General features: G+C 50.5%; 1 long non-coding RNA gene across 4 annotated transcripts in view; it reads right to left on the bottom strand.

Moving 5' to 3' along the window:
- Positions 1 to 1,531: 1,531 nt before the first annotated feature.
- The window catches only part of LOC123285112 (uncharacterized), a 20,526-nt gene continuing 4,216 nt past the window's right edge, over positions 1,532 to 17,841 (bottom strand). For all 4 annotated transcript variants that reach the window (XR_011499608.1, XR_011499609.1, XR_006526580.2 and 1 more), the window contains 2 exons: positions 13,317 to 13,441; positions 1,532 to 4,765 (listed from right to left, as the gene is read on the bottom strand). This is a non-coding gene — a long non-coding RNA (uncharacterized lncRNA). The remainder of the gene's footprint in view (positions 4,766 to 13,316; positions 13,442 to 17,841) is intronic.

Genomic DNA, 17,841 nt, shown 5'->3' with positions numbered 1-17,841 from the left:
CAGGCTGGCTCCGGACGCACGCTGACACCCGCATCTCCGGGGACGTCCGCTGGCGAGCAGAGAGCAGAAACCCAGAAGGAGGCCCACTTTCTTGAGACTCTTTTTTTTAAACAGACCAACGTGGAGGACCTGAGAGAACGATCGACTTTGGGGTACGGACACACCGCGACAAATCTTGGGATAAAACATGGCGGCCGTTGGGATGGGCCAGCACCACACCAAGACCACACGGCTGAAAACTTTGTCCCTTGGACCAGATTTAATCCAGCAGAGACTACTACGGGGAGCTCTCCGGGGCCACACCACCCAATAGAAGGGACCGGAAACCCCGAAAAGCTACACACCTTCTCCTCTTTACTTCTCTAACACACAAGAAAAGAACCTCAGGCTCTTTTCAAGACCCCGTCTCCACTCCAAGCACCTATCTCTCACTGTGTAACAAATTACCCCCAACCTTAGAGGATCCGCCAACACGCATCTGTTCTCTCAGAGTTCCTGGGAGTCAGGAATGGAGGCAAAGCTCAATTGAGGCCCCTGTTTGAGGGCTGGGGTCTCCCCCCAGATGGCGGGAGGGTCCCCTTTCACACTCCCATGGTTGTTGGCTGGAATGGTCCCTTGAGGCTCTGTGGACGGAAGGCGTCGGTTGGCTCCTTGCCGCGTGGGCCTCTCCGCGAACAGCTCATGGCCTGGCAGTGGGCTTCCATCAAGGCCAGCCGAGCAGAGGGTCTGTGAGCAAGACAGGAATTACCCTTTCACGCAACCATCCACAGTAGGGAGCAGGCCGCAGGAAAGAACCAACCAAGATGGCGGCCCATTGACCAGATGGGGTGTGATTTCTCGCTCTTCCTTCTCATGAGGGCTAAAGTAGGAAAAAAAAAAAAAAGAGAGAGAGAGAGAGAGAGAATTCTCTGAGTGCAAAAAATAAATTAGAAAAAAAAAACACACACACCGGTGTCTTGTGTAGATTGAGGTCAAATATTCATACGGAGGCAAGTTGAATTCCCATCTCCATGTGCGCCGAGCACGGTCTCTTCTATTTCAAAACACGGCCGGCTCGAAGGGGAAGATGTCAAAGCCCCGGACGGAAAACAAAGAGGCATTGTGGAAAAATCACGACTGGAAGCAGATCTAAGCCACAGTCGGGGGGGCCGACCCGCAGGACGCAAAGGCGGGAGGGACGGGAGCCCTTCCCAAGGGCTGCAGACACAGCTGGGTGTTGACGAGGTTGAAAGGACTGGGGTCGCCGCTGCGGGAGGAGTGGGGCTTCAAAGGGATAAATCCTAAGAAAACAGAAATTCCTAAACTGGGAGGCCAACGAAGGAAGAGAAAAACAGCCTCTAGGGGAAAGACGGGACAAGAGCAACGAGAAGACGGAGACGACTGAGGAAGACGCCACTATAGCAGGAATTCAAGAGATTTTCAAAAACACATGTCCTCTGCAAGAATGACTGTTCATTTTTTTTAAAAAAAGAGGAGAAGGTCAATACAAAGACGCCTCCTATTTGAAGAAAAAGACATGAACAGATCCCACTGAAGAATTTCACATTTTCTGAGTTTACTCTACACCAAGCTTTGTGTGGTGAGGGTTTTTAAAGTTCAATTATTATTACATTCAGAAGATGATTATCAGAACACTATTATTAATAGATAATGAGGTAATAGATATTAAAAGACTACAGAGAATAGATAATTAGGTTATCGATGATCTATTATTAATAGATAGCTAATAGAACTCTATTAAAGCACCAGTAGGTAGCAGACCAATGGGGACCTGATTTAGCTCCTAGAATAAAATGAGTGATAATTGGCTTTTCATTTTTCTTTTTTTTGGCTTTTCAAATATATTCTCATCCTGGGGCCAGCCTGGTGGCGTGGTGGTTAAGTTTGCGTGTTCCGATTTGGCAGCCCATGGTTCACAGGTTCGGATCCCGGGTGCAGACCCAACCAAAATATGTATCTGTATATATATATATGTATATATATTTTTTCATTCTAGCAAACCGTATCTGATTTTTTTCCAAAGAATTTACTAAGTCTCGTCATTTTGCGTCTCTCTCCCGCTTCTCATAAACCCAATCAAACCTCCGTTTTCTCCACCCCAAGAGGTTCCGGGGCTGATCAATGGAACGCTCGGAACATCCCAGGAAGGACGTCGAAAACACTCATAAAAATGGAGCTGCTGTCTTGGGATTTCAACGGGGTTCCGTCAGCGAAATTTTTCAGAGCAAGGTGCACGGTTAAGCCGTTAGTACGCCATAGACGCAACCAACACCAGTGCTGAGTCTTAACCTGGTCGAGTGAGGGGTCCCAACTCGACCTCCCGCTCACGCTGTGCGAACCTGGATGAGAACGACCTGTGACCCCCCGGATTGGACCCGAGCTTAAGGCTACTCCATGTCACTTCCCAGGAGGAGATACCACTCCGACTGTCATGCACACAACAGGAATACCGTCTCAACTTCAGAGAAACCTCCTAGAAAACAAGCCACTTTGAACGGACGCACCCCCCCCCCCCCTTGGGATCTGGGATGGTGACGCCTTCAATGAATAATGGAGAACAACGAGTAAGTGGAGGCAGCAAGTTGGCCAACGTCGGGAGTGTCCATCCAACTTATTTTCCCGAAGACGTTGGGGATCCCAGTGGCCAAGAGACCGACGGAATGGAATGCCTCCCTCGATGGAGACGGGAGCCACGCGAGGTTCAGGATCACTCCAGAACGGGAAAGTTCTTCACCCAACGCTGGGTGACAAATAACCTACAAATTAGAAAATGGCCAACGGGGACAGACGGCTCGGATGTGTTGAATTTTCTCCCACGTTTTTGGACTCTGCAAGGCAGCGTACATGCTTGGCGTGTCCTATTTTCTGGGTCCCGGGTCCCAGGATGGTCTTCGTCCTTTGGAGGATCGAGGAGCCATAGGGGCTCGTGCTGTCTTGACCGCCACCTCCCCTCTCTTGATTTTCTTCTCCCCTTCATGCTTCCATAGCTTCAACACCCGGGTGTCTCACCTGCAGGTGGAGACCCCGCCATTGCCTTTGGTGTCACAGAGGCCAGAAGATGGCGGCCCCTTGGGCTCCTGGAAGAGGACAACCCCCATCCCTGGGTCCAGAGGTGGCTGGATGGGTGACACCCTCCTCTCCAGCACCCGTCGTGCTAATGGGAGACCCCCTGATCCTGAGTTGCTTCTTCAGAGACATCTTCAAGGAGGGGTCTTTCTTCCCCCTCCTGCCCACCCAGCTCCTATCAAACTCACAGAACCCGTCCTTTTGTTGCCCGCTCCTGCTCCGGGCCGAGCCAAGCCCTGATTTCCGGGGTACCTCCTCCTTCTCCTCCCTCATACCCAGAGCGTTCAGTTCATCCACAAGCAAGCTGCATTTTTCTCGCTGCCCACCCAAGGAAAAAAAAAACCCCACAGAACCCGGGAGGCCCCCGACTAAAAGGCCCAATTTCAACGATGCTCTTTAATCAAAAAAAGAAAAACCGATCCGTGATGAATCAGAAACACCATCTGATCCTCGGGAGATGACTAACGCGCCGAGAAGATGTTCTGTTTCTAAAAGACGGAGGGTAGGTTTGAAGACACGCTTGCATTTTTTTTTCCCCTCTTTTCATACACAGAAGGAGATACTCCAACAGGAAGCAGCTTTCAGGATGTCAAAATATTTTTGCAGCTTCCCTATGGGCAACAGAACGTTTCTAAAAATTTTTATTTGGTGCCGTGTCACCTTGGATGATAAAGTTGCACAGGATGCTAAGGGCCTGGCTGTCTCTTTAGCGTTTGGGTGGGGGCGTCCTCATGCCTAAAACCCTTCAGGAATTTGAGGGGTGGGGCCAATGTTGGCCATGAATGAATGGGCCTTGAAGTAGAGAATTAGAGAGACGTGCATTTGTATTTGTCTTTCTTAGTTTTTTTTTTTTAAAAAAAATATATGTTTTTAAAGTGGAAGATTTCAATGCACAAAAACAAAGGCCAAAAAATCAAGTCTGGACTTGGAGTTCTCACCGGAAGGCAGGGCATGTGAAGACGGCCCATTTGGCAGTCAGATCTGTTCGATCAATTAGCTCTCATCTGTCTCCATAAAAACACTCAGAACAGGAAATAAGCTCGGATGAATCATTTATCTGTTCAATTAGAAAAATCGGGCCCTTCACACCCACGCCCCACAGACCAAGCTCAAATAATTAACACGGTGACCGGAAGGCAGACACACGGGAAACGGGAGAGCCCGTCACACACACGCACACGGAGACCCCAGCGCCGGAATTTGACTCTCTCTCCACAAGCAGCCCGGTTCTCAAAGGAGGTCTCGTCTAGGCGGAAAGGTCGAGTGGCAGCTGTCCCTTCAAACGATATATTGATTTTCTGTTTCATTCTTGAGCACATCTCTTCCAAACTCTGCTTTGGTCCCAAATAGGGGAAGATCCCACTGTTTTAAAATCGAGAAATCTCTGGCCGCAGCATCCCGTTGGAAGCACCATTCTCAACCCGTTTCATGAAACATGAAATGTCTGTCATCAAAGCCGTGACGGCGACCGGAGCTGGCTAAGACTCTGGGCCGGGGTGGATGGGCAAAGATGCCCCCAGACAGGTGGAGATGAGCGCGAGGACCTGCTTGTTCTCTCGACCGTCCTCCAAAGGCGCCGATGGGAGGACGATGGCGCTGGTCCAAGGTCTGCACACCTCCATCGCTTCTTGGAGGATGAACAATACACTCTTCCATTATTTGCAGGGATTCACATCCTCGAGCTTGACTATGGAAAGACCTTGAAAATAAAAAAAAAAAAAAAACATGAGAAAGACCCAGGAGGGTGTGTGAGGGGGCTCCTGACTCTGGGGCTTCCATCCAGGGTATCATCCATGGTGCTTTTACTTTGATGGGTCCCTTCTAACATAAAAAAAAAAAAAAAATCCAAGATTCTATTTTATGACGGTGTTGGTGTAAAGATGAAGACCATCCAGCTGAGTTCTGTTCACACTCTTTCTGATCACGTCAAAAGAAACGAAAGCACGGGTGGGAGTGCAGACTGGTGCAGCCGCTGCGGAAAACAGAATGCAGATGCCTCAAAATACTACAGATAGAAATACCGTAGGATCTAGCTATTCCACTTCTGGGTATTTATCCAAAGAACATAAAATCAGTAATTTGAAAGGATCTATGCGCCTCTGTGTGCATCGCAGCGTTATTCATAATAGCCAAGACGTGGAGGCGACCCAAGTGCCCATCGAGCGATGAATGGATAAAGAAGATGTGGTGTATATATATATATAGTGGAATACTACTCAGCCATAAAAAAGACAGAATCATCCCCTTTGCAACAAAATGGATGGACCTTGAGGATATTATGCTCAGTGAGATAAGCCAGACAGAGAAAGACAAACACTGCATGACCCTACTCGTATGTGGAAAATAAACAAAAGGAGACTTCTGGATGCAAACATGGTTTTAATAGTCAAGAAACATCAAAGACAGCAGCAAAAAAGTGAAGCAAAGTTGACCCGGACCAAAGCATCGTGGAGAAGAATATATCACGACCTGGTCGTCTCCTCGCCTTCCTACACACAGACAAGCTCGGCCCTGTGGATGGCCTCAGTCTCAGCTTTCTGTGGGGTCTATGTCCTACCTGCCCATCATCCAAGATCCAGCTCCCGGCTCGGTCCTTCCAGAGATGCTTCCAGCCTCCCATCTTGGTCCTGGGCCTGCCTCTACCTTGACCACCGGCCGCCAGGGTCTTCCCCCTTCCATGCATTCCAGGAGAGCGTCCCCCTACCGTAAGGGCACAGGAAGGAATTTGGCTCCCAAAGAGCGGTCCGGTCTTCATCCCAGCTCCTGGGAGGTCACCTCGAAACTTTCGGAATTTCCCAAGTGACGGGAGCGTCTTGGTTACTCATGGTGGCTCCGGAGAGCTCACGCTCCCAAAGTGACTCATGCGGGCCCCTAGGTAGTTTAGGCGAACGAGATGACTCAGGACGGGGGCTGGCCATGCCCCGACGACCAACCAGGTCAGTAGAAGGTTGAAGCTTTGAATCATGTGGTACCAGCCTGACCTCCAGGGTGAGGATGGAGGGCGGAGACTGAGACCGACCAGAAGGGCGATGAGTCAATCAACCAACGCCTACGTAACGAGAGCCCCATAAAAACTCTGGACACCAAAGCTGGGGTGACTTCCCAGATGGGCAACGCTCCTCGCGTATTGTCATACGTCCACGCGTCTGACGGACACGCCAGATTCACATCTGGGACCCTCCTCGACTTTGCCCTGTGCATTTCTTCGTTGGGTTGGTCCCAATTTGCATCCTTTGGCTACAACTAAATCCGTAATCGTAAGGATAGCAGTTTTCTGAGTTCTGTGAGTCATTCTAGCAAATTATCCAGCCTGAGCGTGGTTTAGGGGACCCCCCCCTCCCCGAACTCGAGGGTAGTCCTGTGGGGACTGTTCCTTCTGACTTTGTAGTTGGGAAACTCGCTATGGTAAGTGTCCAGCTGGGATTTGATTCCGAATACTTTAGCAAGAGCTGAGGCAGGTCCCACTCTGCTTGGGGGACACGCACCCAAAAAAGCAACATATGAAAAGAAGTATCGGCTCAACTCACCAGGAGCAGTGAGTCCTTAATCCTAGAGAAAGATCCCGCTCTTCTTTCTCTTTTCCGTAGGCCTGCCCCGAAGATGGCGGTCCGTCCTTCATCCAGTCCACTTCGACCGTTCCCAAGTCACGAGCGATGGGACTGTCCCCCGATGCAGAGATTCACTTAATTCTGCCCGGAAATGGCTCAGCTTTGGGGGAGTTTCTGCATCTCCGGCAGATATTTTGCAAAGGAGAACCATCGTCTTGACAATGTCCCTTTGGAGATGGAGCAGGCATGGGGGTGAGACCGGCTATAAGCAGAGACTCAGGCACACGGTCTGGGGAACGTTCGCCAAACTTGTCCACAAAACCTGCAAATCCACGGACGACAGATGTATGGACAACTCAGAAAGGACATTTTAAAAAAAATGCTCCAGCGTCATCTTCAGCTACCGATGCCGTGGCCATCTTAAAAGAAAGCGGGACGCGAGCCATGTGTAAACACGTCGACAAACGACAATCCTTTTACGGCTTGGCCGCCTCAGGAAGAGCCCCTTGGCTCGTAGCTGGATATCTGATATCCACTTGGCAATTATGGTGTGGATTTTTCTCTTCACGCTCACGTGGAGAATGCGACTCGGACGCTGCGAGGCTTCCAGAAAAGGTGAGAGCGAATTCAATTGGCACAAAGGTGAACGTTCCACTCTGAGGAAAAGCAAAGTCATCTCCAGAAAAATATACAGAATCGCTCAACCCTTGAGGGTGTGTGTGCATGCATGTGTGTGAGTGTGCATACGCGTGCACGTGTGTGAGTGTGCACGTGTGTGAGTGTGCATGCGTGCACGTGTGTGAGTGTGCATGTGAGTGTGCATGTGTGTGAGTGCATGCGTGCACGTGTGTGAGTGTGCACGTGTGTGAGTGTGCATGCGTGCACGTGTGTGAGTGTGCATGTGTGTGAGTGCATGCGTGCACGTGTGTGAGTGTGCACGTGTGTGAGTGTGCATGCGTGCACGTGTGTGAGTGTGCATGTGAGTGTGCATGTGTGTGAGTGCATGCGTGCACGTGTGTGAGTGTGCACGTGTGTGTGCACGTGTGTGAGTGTGCATGTGTGCATATGTGTGCACGTGTGTGAGTGTGCACGTGTGTGAGTGTGTGCATGCGTGCACGTGTGTGAGTGTGCATGTGTGCATATGCGTGCACGTGTGTGAGTGTGCATGCGTGCACGTGTGTGAGTGTGCATGTGTGTGTGCACTGTGTGAGTGTGCATGTGTGCACGTGTGTGAGTGTGCACGTGTGTGAGTGTGTGCATGCGTGCACGTGTGTGAGTGTGTGCATGTGTGCACGTGTGTGAGTGTGCATGCGTGCACGTGTGTGAGTGTGCATGTGTGTGTGCACGTGTGTGAGTGTGCACGTGTGTGAGTGTGTGCATGTGTGCACGTGGGTGAGTGTGCATGTGTGCATATGCGTGCACGTGTGTGAGTGTGCATGCGTGCACGTGTGTGAGTGTGCATGTGTGTGAGTGTGCACGTGTGTGAGTGTGCACGTGTGTGAGTGTGCATGTGTGCACGTGTGTGAGTGTGCACGTGTGTGAGTGTGCATGCGTGCACGTGTGTGAGTGTGCATGTGTGTGAGTGTGCACGTGTGTGAGTGTGCACGTGTGTGAGTGTGCACGTGTGTGTGCACGTGTGTGAGTGTGCATATGTGTGCACGTGTGTGAGTGTGCACGTGTGTGAGTGTGTGCATGCGTGCACGTGTGTGAGTGCATGTGTGCATATGCGTGCACGTGTGTGAGTGTGCATGCGTGCACGTGTGTGAGTGTGCATGTGTGTGTGCACTGTGTGAGTGTGCATGTGTGCACGTGTGTGAGTGTGCACGTGTGTGAGTGTGTGCATGCGTGCACGTGTGTGAGTGTGTGCATGTGTGCACGTGTGTGAGTGTGCATGCGTGCACGTGTGTGAGTGTGCATGTGTGTGTGCACGTGTGTGTGCACGTGTGTGAGTGTGCACGTGTGTGAGTGTGCACGTGTGTGAGTGTGCACGTGTGTGAGTGTGTGCATGTGTGCACGTGGGTGAGTGTGCACGTGTGTGAGTGTGCATGTGTGTGAGTGTGTGCATGTGTGCACGTGTGTGAGTGTGCATGTGTGCACGTGTGTGAGTGTGCATGTGTGTGAGTGTGCACGTGTGTGAGTGTGCACGTGTGTGAGTGTGCATGTGTGCACGTGTGTGAGTGTGCACGTGTGTGAGTGTGCATGCGTGCACGTGTGTGAGTGTGCACGTGTGTGAGTGTGCATGCGTGCACGTGTGTGAGTGTGCATGTGTGTGAGTGTGCACGTGTGTGAGTGTGCACGTGTGTGAGTGTGCACGTGTGTGTGCACGTGTGTGAGTGTGCATGTGTGCACGTGTGTGAGTGTGCACGTGTGTGTGCACGTGTGTGAGTGTGCATGTGTGCATATGTGTGCACGTGTGTGAGTGTGCACGTGTGTGAGTGTGTGCATGCGTGCACGTGTGTGAGTGTGCATGTGTGCATATGCGTGCACGTGTGTGAGTGTGCATGCGTGCACGTGTGTGAGTGTGCATGTGTGTGTGCACTGTGTGAGTGTGCATGTGTGCACGTGTGTGAGTGTGCACGTGTGTGAGTGTGTGCATGCGTGCACGTGTGTGAGTGTGCATGTGTGTGTGCACGTGTGTGAGTGTGCATGTGTGTGTGCACTGTGTGAGTGTGCACGTGTGTGAGTGTGCACGTGTGTGTGAGTGTGCATGCGTGCACGTGTGTGAGTGTGCACGTGTGTGAGTGTGTGCATGTGTGCACGTGGGTGAGTGTGCATGTGTGCATATGCGTGCACGTGTGTGAGTGTGCATGCGTGCACGTGTGTGAGTGTGCATGTGTGTGAGTGTGCACGTGTGTGAGTGTGCACGTGTGTGAGTGTGCATGTGTGCACGTGTGTGAGTGTGCACGTGTGTGAGTGTGCATGTGTGCACGTGTGTGAGTGTGCACGTGTGTGAGTGTGCATGTGTGTGAGTGTGCACGTGTGTGAGTGTGCATGTGTGTGAGTGTGCATGCGTGCACGTGTGTGAGTGTGCACGTGTGTGAGTGTGCATGTGTGCACGTGTGTGAGTGTGCATGTGTGCACGTGTGTGAGTGTGCACGTGTGTGAGTGTGCATGTGTGTGAGTGTGCACGTGTGTGAGTGTGCATGTGTGTGAGTGTGCACGTGTGTGAGTGTGCATGTGTGTGAGTGTGCATGCGTGCACGTGTGTGAGTGTGCACGTGTGTGAGTGTGCATGTGTGCATGTGTGAGTGTGCATGTGTGCACGTGTGTGAGTGTGCACGTGTGTGAGTGTGCATGCGTGCACGTGTGTGAGTGTGTGCGTGTGTGCATGCACTGTGTTGTATAATTTTGCTCTTTTGGGGGTAGGGTAAGGAATACTAAAATGTAATACATATTTTTAAAAAATGTTTATTGTGATAATATATAGAAATATGATAAACATATATTACATCTCTAAATATGTAACCATATAAATAACACAAAATACGCCATTTTAACCATTTTTAAGTGAGCAATTCAGAGGCATTAATTCCATCTATGCTATTATGCAGCTACCACGAGTGTTGTCAAGTATTTTTAATGTCAGAAATCCAAGAGGAAAAATGTCTGCTTTCTAAAAATGTATTTGGACCAATGCTTCGAGAACTCATGCCAACTAATCTTTCTAAAAATGACGCAACTGGTCTGAGTCAACTCAAGTCCACTGCAGTTAGGAACGAACGCTCTATGCGTTGCCCACGATGGTCCTGGGGTCCAAGGCAAAGGGTGGGGACATCTGGCACTCGACATCTTTGCTGAATGAATGAATGAATGAATGAATGAAATTTTAAAACAGCCATAATCCTCGGTGTCATGTTTCCTGGGATTTTGGGCCCCCAACTGCTCCAGATGCCTTTTACCGTCTGCACCGTATTTTATTATTATTTTAGGTTAGTTTTCACTGAGCTTGCCACGGAACACACACACAAAAAAGGATAAACTCGCGAATCCTCCCCACGCTGGTCTGATGTTACCAGACACGCCTCACCTTCCCCGTGCCTCTGTAGCTCAGCATCCTCTGAGAAGCGAAAACCCCGTGAGCGGCTGACCCATCTTCTCAATTTCTCCACAATCGTCATAAGTATTTTGGGAAACAACAACTCTCCAAATTCAAAAAAAAAAAAAAAAACCCACAATGTCCACCAGCGAAGATACTCGTTAAACCTCTCTGTGCTTCTGTGAGATGAGGGAAGAAGACAGAGCTTGGGGCCTGGAGGATGAGCCACCCATTTTCCGGGGCTCCGTCGGGCGCTCCCAACTGAAAACCCCTCCCGGGTGATGGTGCCCCCAGAGACCCCGGAGACGGAGGAGGGAGACGGAAATGTCTGAAACTGGTTGTCCGTCTACCCTTCATGGCGAACGGTGCGGGATCGTCTCAAGGCTCTTGCTGCACTGAATTAGAAAGGGATGCTGTGCGATGTGGCGGAATCCACGCCCTCTCCATGCCTTTCTTCAATGCGGGATGCATTCTCTCCTCCCTCCTTTCCTGCCTTCCTCTCTCTCCTTCCTCCCTGTGTTCTCGTCATCCTTTCTTACGCGCCAATTAGGGTTCTTTCTTTCCCATCTGAAACTACTTAACGGCACAAGTCTTGACAAATCTCTCCCCAAGATGCCCCCCCATCACTTCTCCCTACCCTTGTGCCCCGTTACCTCCCTCTGCTCCCCGAGACCCCCTTTCTAAGCGGCTCCACCCTGCTCAGCCCGTGGTGGTGGGGGGGCGACCCACACGGTCCGCATGCACCCCTGGGGCTCCTTGCCCTCTGGCTGCCGTTTTTGGGGTTCCAACCATGGGGAACCCACTTGAGGTTGGAAGGAGGGCAGCTCTTGGCACCCCTGGTTCTCACCCAGCATCCTTCTCCCCAAGACCACGGCTCCTATCTGGCGGCCTTGGCCATTTAGCTCTGCTTTGCTGGGCCTGGGGGGGCACAGGCTTGCCAACCCCCCGGCTGGCTCCACCTCCGTAAATAGCCCTGCGTTAAACCGCTTCTATTTCCGCGCGCATCTTCACCCGTCTCCTGCTGCACCTCCCAAGCCCACACTCCTACCTCTTCCTCAGAACCCTTGCTCAGCCAGCACGTGGGCCGTGGACCATCTCCCGAGGATTATCGGGAAGCCAAGCTCCTTTCACAGGCAAAAATCCCTAATCTACAAGTCACTCACACATTTGCAAGCGAGACGCCAGTCAAAATGCTGGAGGTAACATTTCTGCAGGGGGAAAAAACATGCAAGAGCCATTCGATTAATTTTAAGGCGAGGCACTGACATGCTTCACAAATAACGAAAAAACCTCGCTTACTATTTATTGAGCGCCCGCCGTGCGCAGACATACGGTAAATATTTTACACATACCCTTTAACGTAACCTTCTCAATCCCACAGTCCGACGGCATCTTTATCTCCATTTTAGGGAGAAAGAAACCGAGGCCCCAAAAGGATGCACACTGTGTGGGTTCCCCACAGACACGGGCCTGAAATATTGCATTGTCGTTCATATTATTGCATTCATTTTTGCCGAAGGATATTGGAATAAATCCATATGTTAAACGCTGGGTGTTCTATGATAGATCATATAAGCGTGATTTACAGGAAACCATTTTGCCCAAGTAAGGGGCCAGTTTTTAGGAACCTGAGAGCAGTAGGGGTTCTGAAGGTAAAAATCAGTCTGGGGGGCTGGCCTGGTGGCGGAATGGTTAATCCGCTTCGGCGGCCCGGGGTTTGCCGGTTCGGATCCCGGGTCCGGACAAGGCACCGCTTGGCAAGCCATGCTGTGGTAGGCGTCCCACATATCAAGTAGAGGAAGATGGGCACGGATGTTAGCTCAGGGCCAGTCTTCCTCAGCAAAAAAAAAAAGAGGAGGACTGGCGGCAGATGGTAGCTCAGGGCTAATCTTCAAAAAAGGGGTTTGAGGAGGTCAGATAAGGCTTGTTTCATTTGCAGACCGAGGAGAGGAAGCTGAATCGTCCTGGAGATTCTTTCACAGACACGGGAGGCGATTTTTAAACAGCTACTTAAACTAGCCTTTTGTTTGTTTGTTTGTTTCAGAATAGTTTCAGATTTACAGAAAAGTCGCAAAGACAGTATGCGGAGGTTCTTACATAGACTATACAGCTTCCCCTTTTATTAACATCTGTCGGTGCGGCACATTTGTTACCATGAATGAGCCAACGTCGATACGTGGTGATAAACTGGTGCATAGCTACTCCGATTTCCTCTGCAGCCCCTTTTCTGCCCCGGGACGCCATCCAGGACCTGGCGCCCCATGACATTTCATTCACCGTCACATCTCCTTGGGCTCCTCTGGGCTAAGGTGTGTTTCCCAGGCGTCTCTGCTGTAAGCTTCCTTACCATTTTCCCCTTTTGCACGCTCTGTTCTTTGGAGGGAAGTCACGACCTGCAGCCCACACTTAGGGGGCCGCGTAATTTGATTTTGTAAAAGGAAGCATTTCTCTGGTTCAATGCCCCTATTTGAGAAGTGGGAGAACCCGTTCCCTTTACAATAAGGGTGGGAAAAATATCCACTGTCAACATGAGGAGTTTTAACAACGAACAAACTTCCATACGATAACGTACCATTCTAGAGTCTCCCCGTATCATCTCATTTCAAAGGCTTCATCACGTAAAGAACTAACTTACAAAATACAACCGAATATTTTCAAGACAGATACCTTGCTGGGACTCAGTTCCCGAAAGCCAAAGTTCTCCTCTCAGCCGCTTGACTTCTTAAAGTCGCTCTCCGTATCGACTTCCGTTTTCAGAAAATTGCAGAGGAGCTGGTGTTGCACTGAACATCCTAGCGACAAGAGTGACAAACTCTGGATGAAATCTTTAAACAGAAACTATCTGAAGGCACTGGTCAGGGACCCCAAAGAGGCAGAAACTGGAGGGGAGCAAGTCTCTTGGAGATGAAAGATTTGCATCTTTGCACCCTTTCTCCCGAGGACCCCGCTCCCCCTCCACCCAGTCAGCTAATTTTGGGGGAAACTGGCACCTCTGCAGCTTTCTTAGCCTGCAAGTCATAGGACAGAGCTGGCAGCAGCCAGAGTGCCGGGGAAATGAGAGAGTTCCTAAAAGGGATTCAAGGGAATGCCTCAAAATGCAGGTAGGGACATCCCCCAAATCCTTGAGCAATCTGGGCTCGGCATGCACAAGCAAACTCCAGACAACCAGGGAGAACGCTGTGCATGAAGCAAAGATTTCACCTGCTGCTCCCCGTAGGGAAAGCAGAGTTTAGAGTTTATGTCGAGCCGAGTGAACCGTCTGCTGGACTCTTCAGAGGAAGAGAACCGACGGCTGAGCGTCTACAACACGCCATCCACAATGTCCCTGACCAGAAATATCGATAGATGTGCAGAAGCACGAAAATATAATCTAAAATCAAGTGAAAAAAGCCCTCAATAGCAACGAACCCCTAGATGACCCAGATGGTATAAATAGCAGACACAAACTTTAAAGGTTTCCAGATTAAAAGGAAAATATAGTCATAATGAACGAACAGATGAGGAGTTTGAGTAGGAAATTTGAAAATGGTAAACAAAGAACTAAACGGAATTTCCATAACTGAAAAGAAGAATATCTGTGATGAAATGTGCCCTGCGCAGGCTCCGTTGTAGGCTCCGAATGGCAGAAGAAAGAATCTGCAAATTTGAAAATAGGGTAGAGAAAGACTCTCACCTCCAGAACCAAGAGGAAAAAGGATCTCAAAACGCTTCCAGAGGCTCGGTGACCTGTGACTATATTTATTACGTAGCCTAGACTAGTTGTATGTAGTTATACACATAATATTATATAGACAGTATATACAATATTAATATATAATATATTATAAGATATATGTAATCGAGGAGAGAGATAAGAGGCAGGAAGTTTTCTGAAGAAAGAAACTCCAAAAATAGCTAAAACCCACAAGCAATCCCAACACCCACCCAGAGGTGAATGGACGCACAGATCGGGGTCTGTCCACACAGTGGAATCCTACGCAGCCACGAAAAGGACCCAGCTACTGATACATGCACCACGTCATGCATCGCATGATGCTGTGTGACAGAAGCCTTTAACAAAATGACAACTATGATCTGATTCCATTTACCTAAAGTTATAAAACTAATTTACCATACAAAACAAGTAGGAAAAAAAAAAAAACCACTTATTGGCAGAGGAATGACCAGGGGGCACATAAGAGACTTTCTCAGAGCGATGGTAGTTTTCTACTTCTCAATGGATGGGCATCGAATGGGTGTGAGCATTCGTCCAAACGCATTGAACGGTGCCTGAAGACGGGTGCCTTTGACTGAACCTAAGTTTTACCCAAAAGAAAGAACTCTAATGAACACATCGCGCTTCATGACATATTTAACGAAGGCCGGGCATGTGGAAGAAACAGGGCCTCGACTTTTCTGGCAGCATACCCTCTCACCGCATTTCTCAGTAAAACACGGTTTTCAGGAAGTCCACTCCTCGTCCTAAACTGTCCTGGAGTCATCACTGTTCATGGAATGCCAAGTCCTCTAGAGACGGAGGAAGTGTGAGTTGCAAACTTGCCTCCTCCGTCCTTCGTTCCCATCGAAGGAAGCGTCTACACAAGACACGTGGCTCGTTTTCAGCAAGACGTTGAAAACGTTAACCAACGAGCGATCATCAATCGCCGTCTCTCACTAACAACCTGCTCAAATGATTGGGCCTTCCGTTGAGTTCAATGCATATGGCGGCTAGAAATAATAACACCCAACGTCTCTTGACTGAAGCCTTGCTGTCTTCCCAGCACCGTTAAGAGTATTCCATGTCTCCGTGCTCTTTCTCACGGCAGTAGTGCCCACACTTAGGGTTACTCCCATCATTTTACAAAGGGGGAAACCGAGGCGCAAAAATGTCCGCCTCTTACTGGAAGGCACCCAACAGATCAAGCCTCGGCGATGGGTTTGGGCAGCTGAGACGAAGGCACACGTTCCTAAAATCTGGGTTATCCCGGGACGGAATCTTGAGTGCCGTCCTGTAGACAGAGGAACGGCCCAAAGGCTGGGAGACACGGCGTGTTTTCCAGATTCGGCCATCCCGGAGGGGTTCCATGTCTTCTTTTGGGTCCCGAAGGGGTGAATTTTGTTCTCGGAAGCTCCCATCACGCTCTTAACAGTCTCTGCTTCCCTCTCGGGCAAGCGTGAGCGTCTGTAAGAAAAGACAGCACAAGGAACGTAACCCGGGTCTCTTGTCAACGGGGGGGCCCGGCCCGCGGAGAATGACAGGCAGGCAACACTTTGGGGTTGGGTGTGGGATGCATTTCTGAGAAATTCCCGGCTCCCGCATCTTTCTTCCGCTCCTACACAAAGTCGGCTCCATACAGAGGTTGGAGATCTGTATCTCGACACCGCCCCGCCGCCAACGCTGACATCTAACCACGTAGATTTTTCCAGGAAACGGAGTCACATATTTTTCTCCTCAGGAGAGGGTTCGGCGTCCACGTTCCAGAAATAAAGCGGAAAAGGGAACAGAGACAAGTATGTTTTCCTCCTGTCTCACTTCTCTGAACATCTTGTGTCACGGCCCGCGGGGGTCAGCGGTAAAAATCGACGGGATTACGTCAAAAACCCAGATTTTAGAAAATAAACCGCAGCGGACACCGAAAGATAAGGTCATCCTCAGCTTTGTTAAAGCGCGCTGGAAATGAAAGCAAATTGGAGATTTTCTGCAGGGTTTCGGGACCGCCCCCAATTCTCACAGAACAGCCCGCTCTGCAGACAGAATCGGACGCAGTTGGTACCCGGGTACCGGGGTTCTTGGTCCTGACGCTCATCACCACGTCTCTCATTTCCTCTTCCAGGATTCGCCAGCAGATGCTGACTCAAGTCGGTAGGAGACGTTTTTCTGGGAATGTGCATTTTTAAGAAGCGCCCCACTCTTTTTTTTTTTTTTTTGGTGCAATTTCTGGCGAGTTTGGGTCACGCCTCCCAACAGAAGCTTGAAAGCAGACTCACGGGGAAAATCTCCCTGTGCATCCTCACTTGCACAGGGCATCTGTGCAGCCTCCTGCCTGGTCTCGTAGGATCATTGAAACATGGGGATTCCCCTCCCACACACACACCCCACCCCACCCTCCCCGTCTGCCATGGCGTAAATTAAGGCCGACATTATATGCTTCCTCCGTGTCTAGGGGAAATCAGGAGAGCCTCAAAGTGGCCTCTTCCAGCTCTGCTCCCACCAGTAAGGTCCCCCAGCCTTAGGATGGGGGTCACACACACCCCACCCAGTGGGCGGCTTCAGCTCCCCGCCAGCTTGTGGAATTACTCAAACACGCCAACCACATCCTCCCATGCATGCGGACCAGGGGCCACCTCATGCCCCTGTTCCTCCAAAGTCTGACCTTGTGGTCCCCTCTGACCTCGAGAGCAACCTCGTGGGGCCCTGTGTGGTATGTGGTGTCCTTCCCCAGACCCCGGGCTGTGAGCCTACGTGACCATCCATCTCACCCAACTGCTGTTGGGTGTCACATATTTGGCCAAACCCATCCCTCCAGGATGGGGACCCCTCCGTCGCCAACGGAGCAAAAAGGAGGCCATCAACACACAAATCCCATAGTGAAATTGCCACTAAGCCAGTTTAACCCTGAGCCCACCCTTCACCGGGCACTTCAAGCAGGAGAAATCAGCGGATGTCTACACGCACGCTGCATCGACAGAGGTCGACTTGGTCTCAGCTTCTCATCAAGGTGGACGGTGCAGATGACGGCACCCGCCTGTTTGTCCTCCTTCGGCAGGGCCCACCCTGACCCAGGATGACCTCATCTTATCCCGGTTACATCTGCCAAGACCGTATTTCCTAACAAGGCCACGGACACAGGGACCGAGGGTTAGAATGCACACATGTCTTTTTGCGGGGCGGGGGGGACACAATTTAACCCACAACCGCATCCAAAATGGAGGATCGCAACAGGAGAGAGAGATGCATGGTACCCCAGAATGCCCAAGCTAACAAGACCTGGGCTCATCTTTGGGACCCAGGAGCGGGTCCTGTTCTGACCTCATGGTCCCTCAAGTCCACTTTCTTCAGTGACCCAGCATCCCCGGCTCCTCCTGCCCCACGTCTTAGAAGCAAAAGGAAAAGAAGAAAAGAGGGAAGACGATGAAGAGGAAACTGATGTGCGCCGAAAATGCCGATTTCCAGCCACGGGCCCAGCGACTTCGAGGCCTTAAATGCCGCAGG

The sequence above is a fragment of the Equus asinus genome, chromosome X, assembly GCF_041296235.1.
Source record: "Equus asinus isolate D_3611 breed Donkey chromosome X, EquAss-T2T_v2, whole genome shotgun sequence".
Lineage (NCBI taxonomy): Eukaryota > Metazoa > Chordata > Mammalia > Perissodactyla > Equidae > Equus > Equus asinus.
Note: the sequence above shows the minus strand (reverse complement) of the source record. Positions and strands in the feature narration are given on the sequence as shown.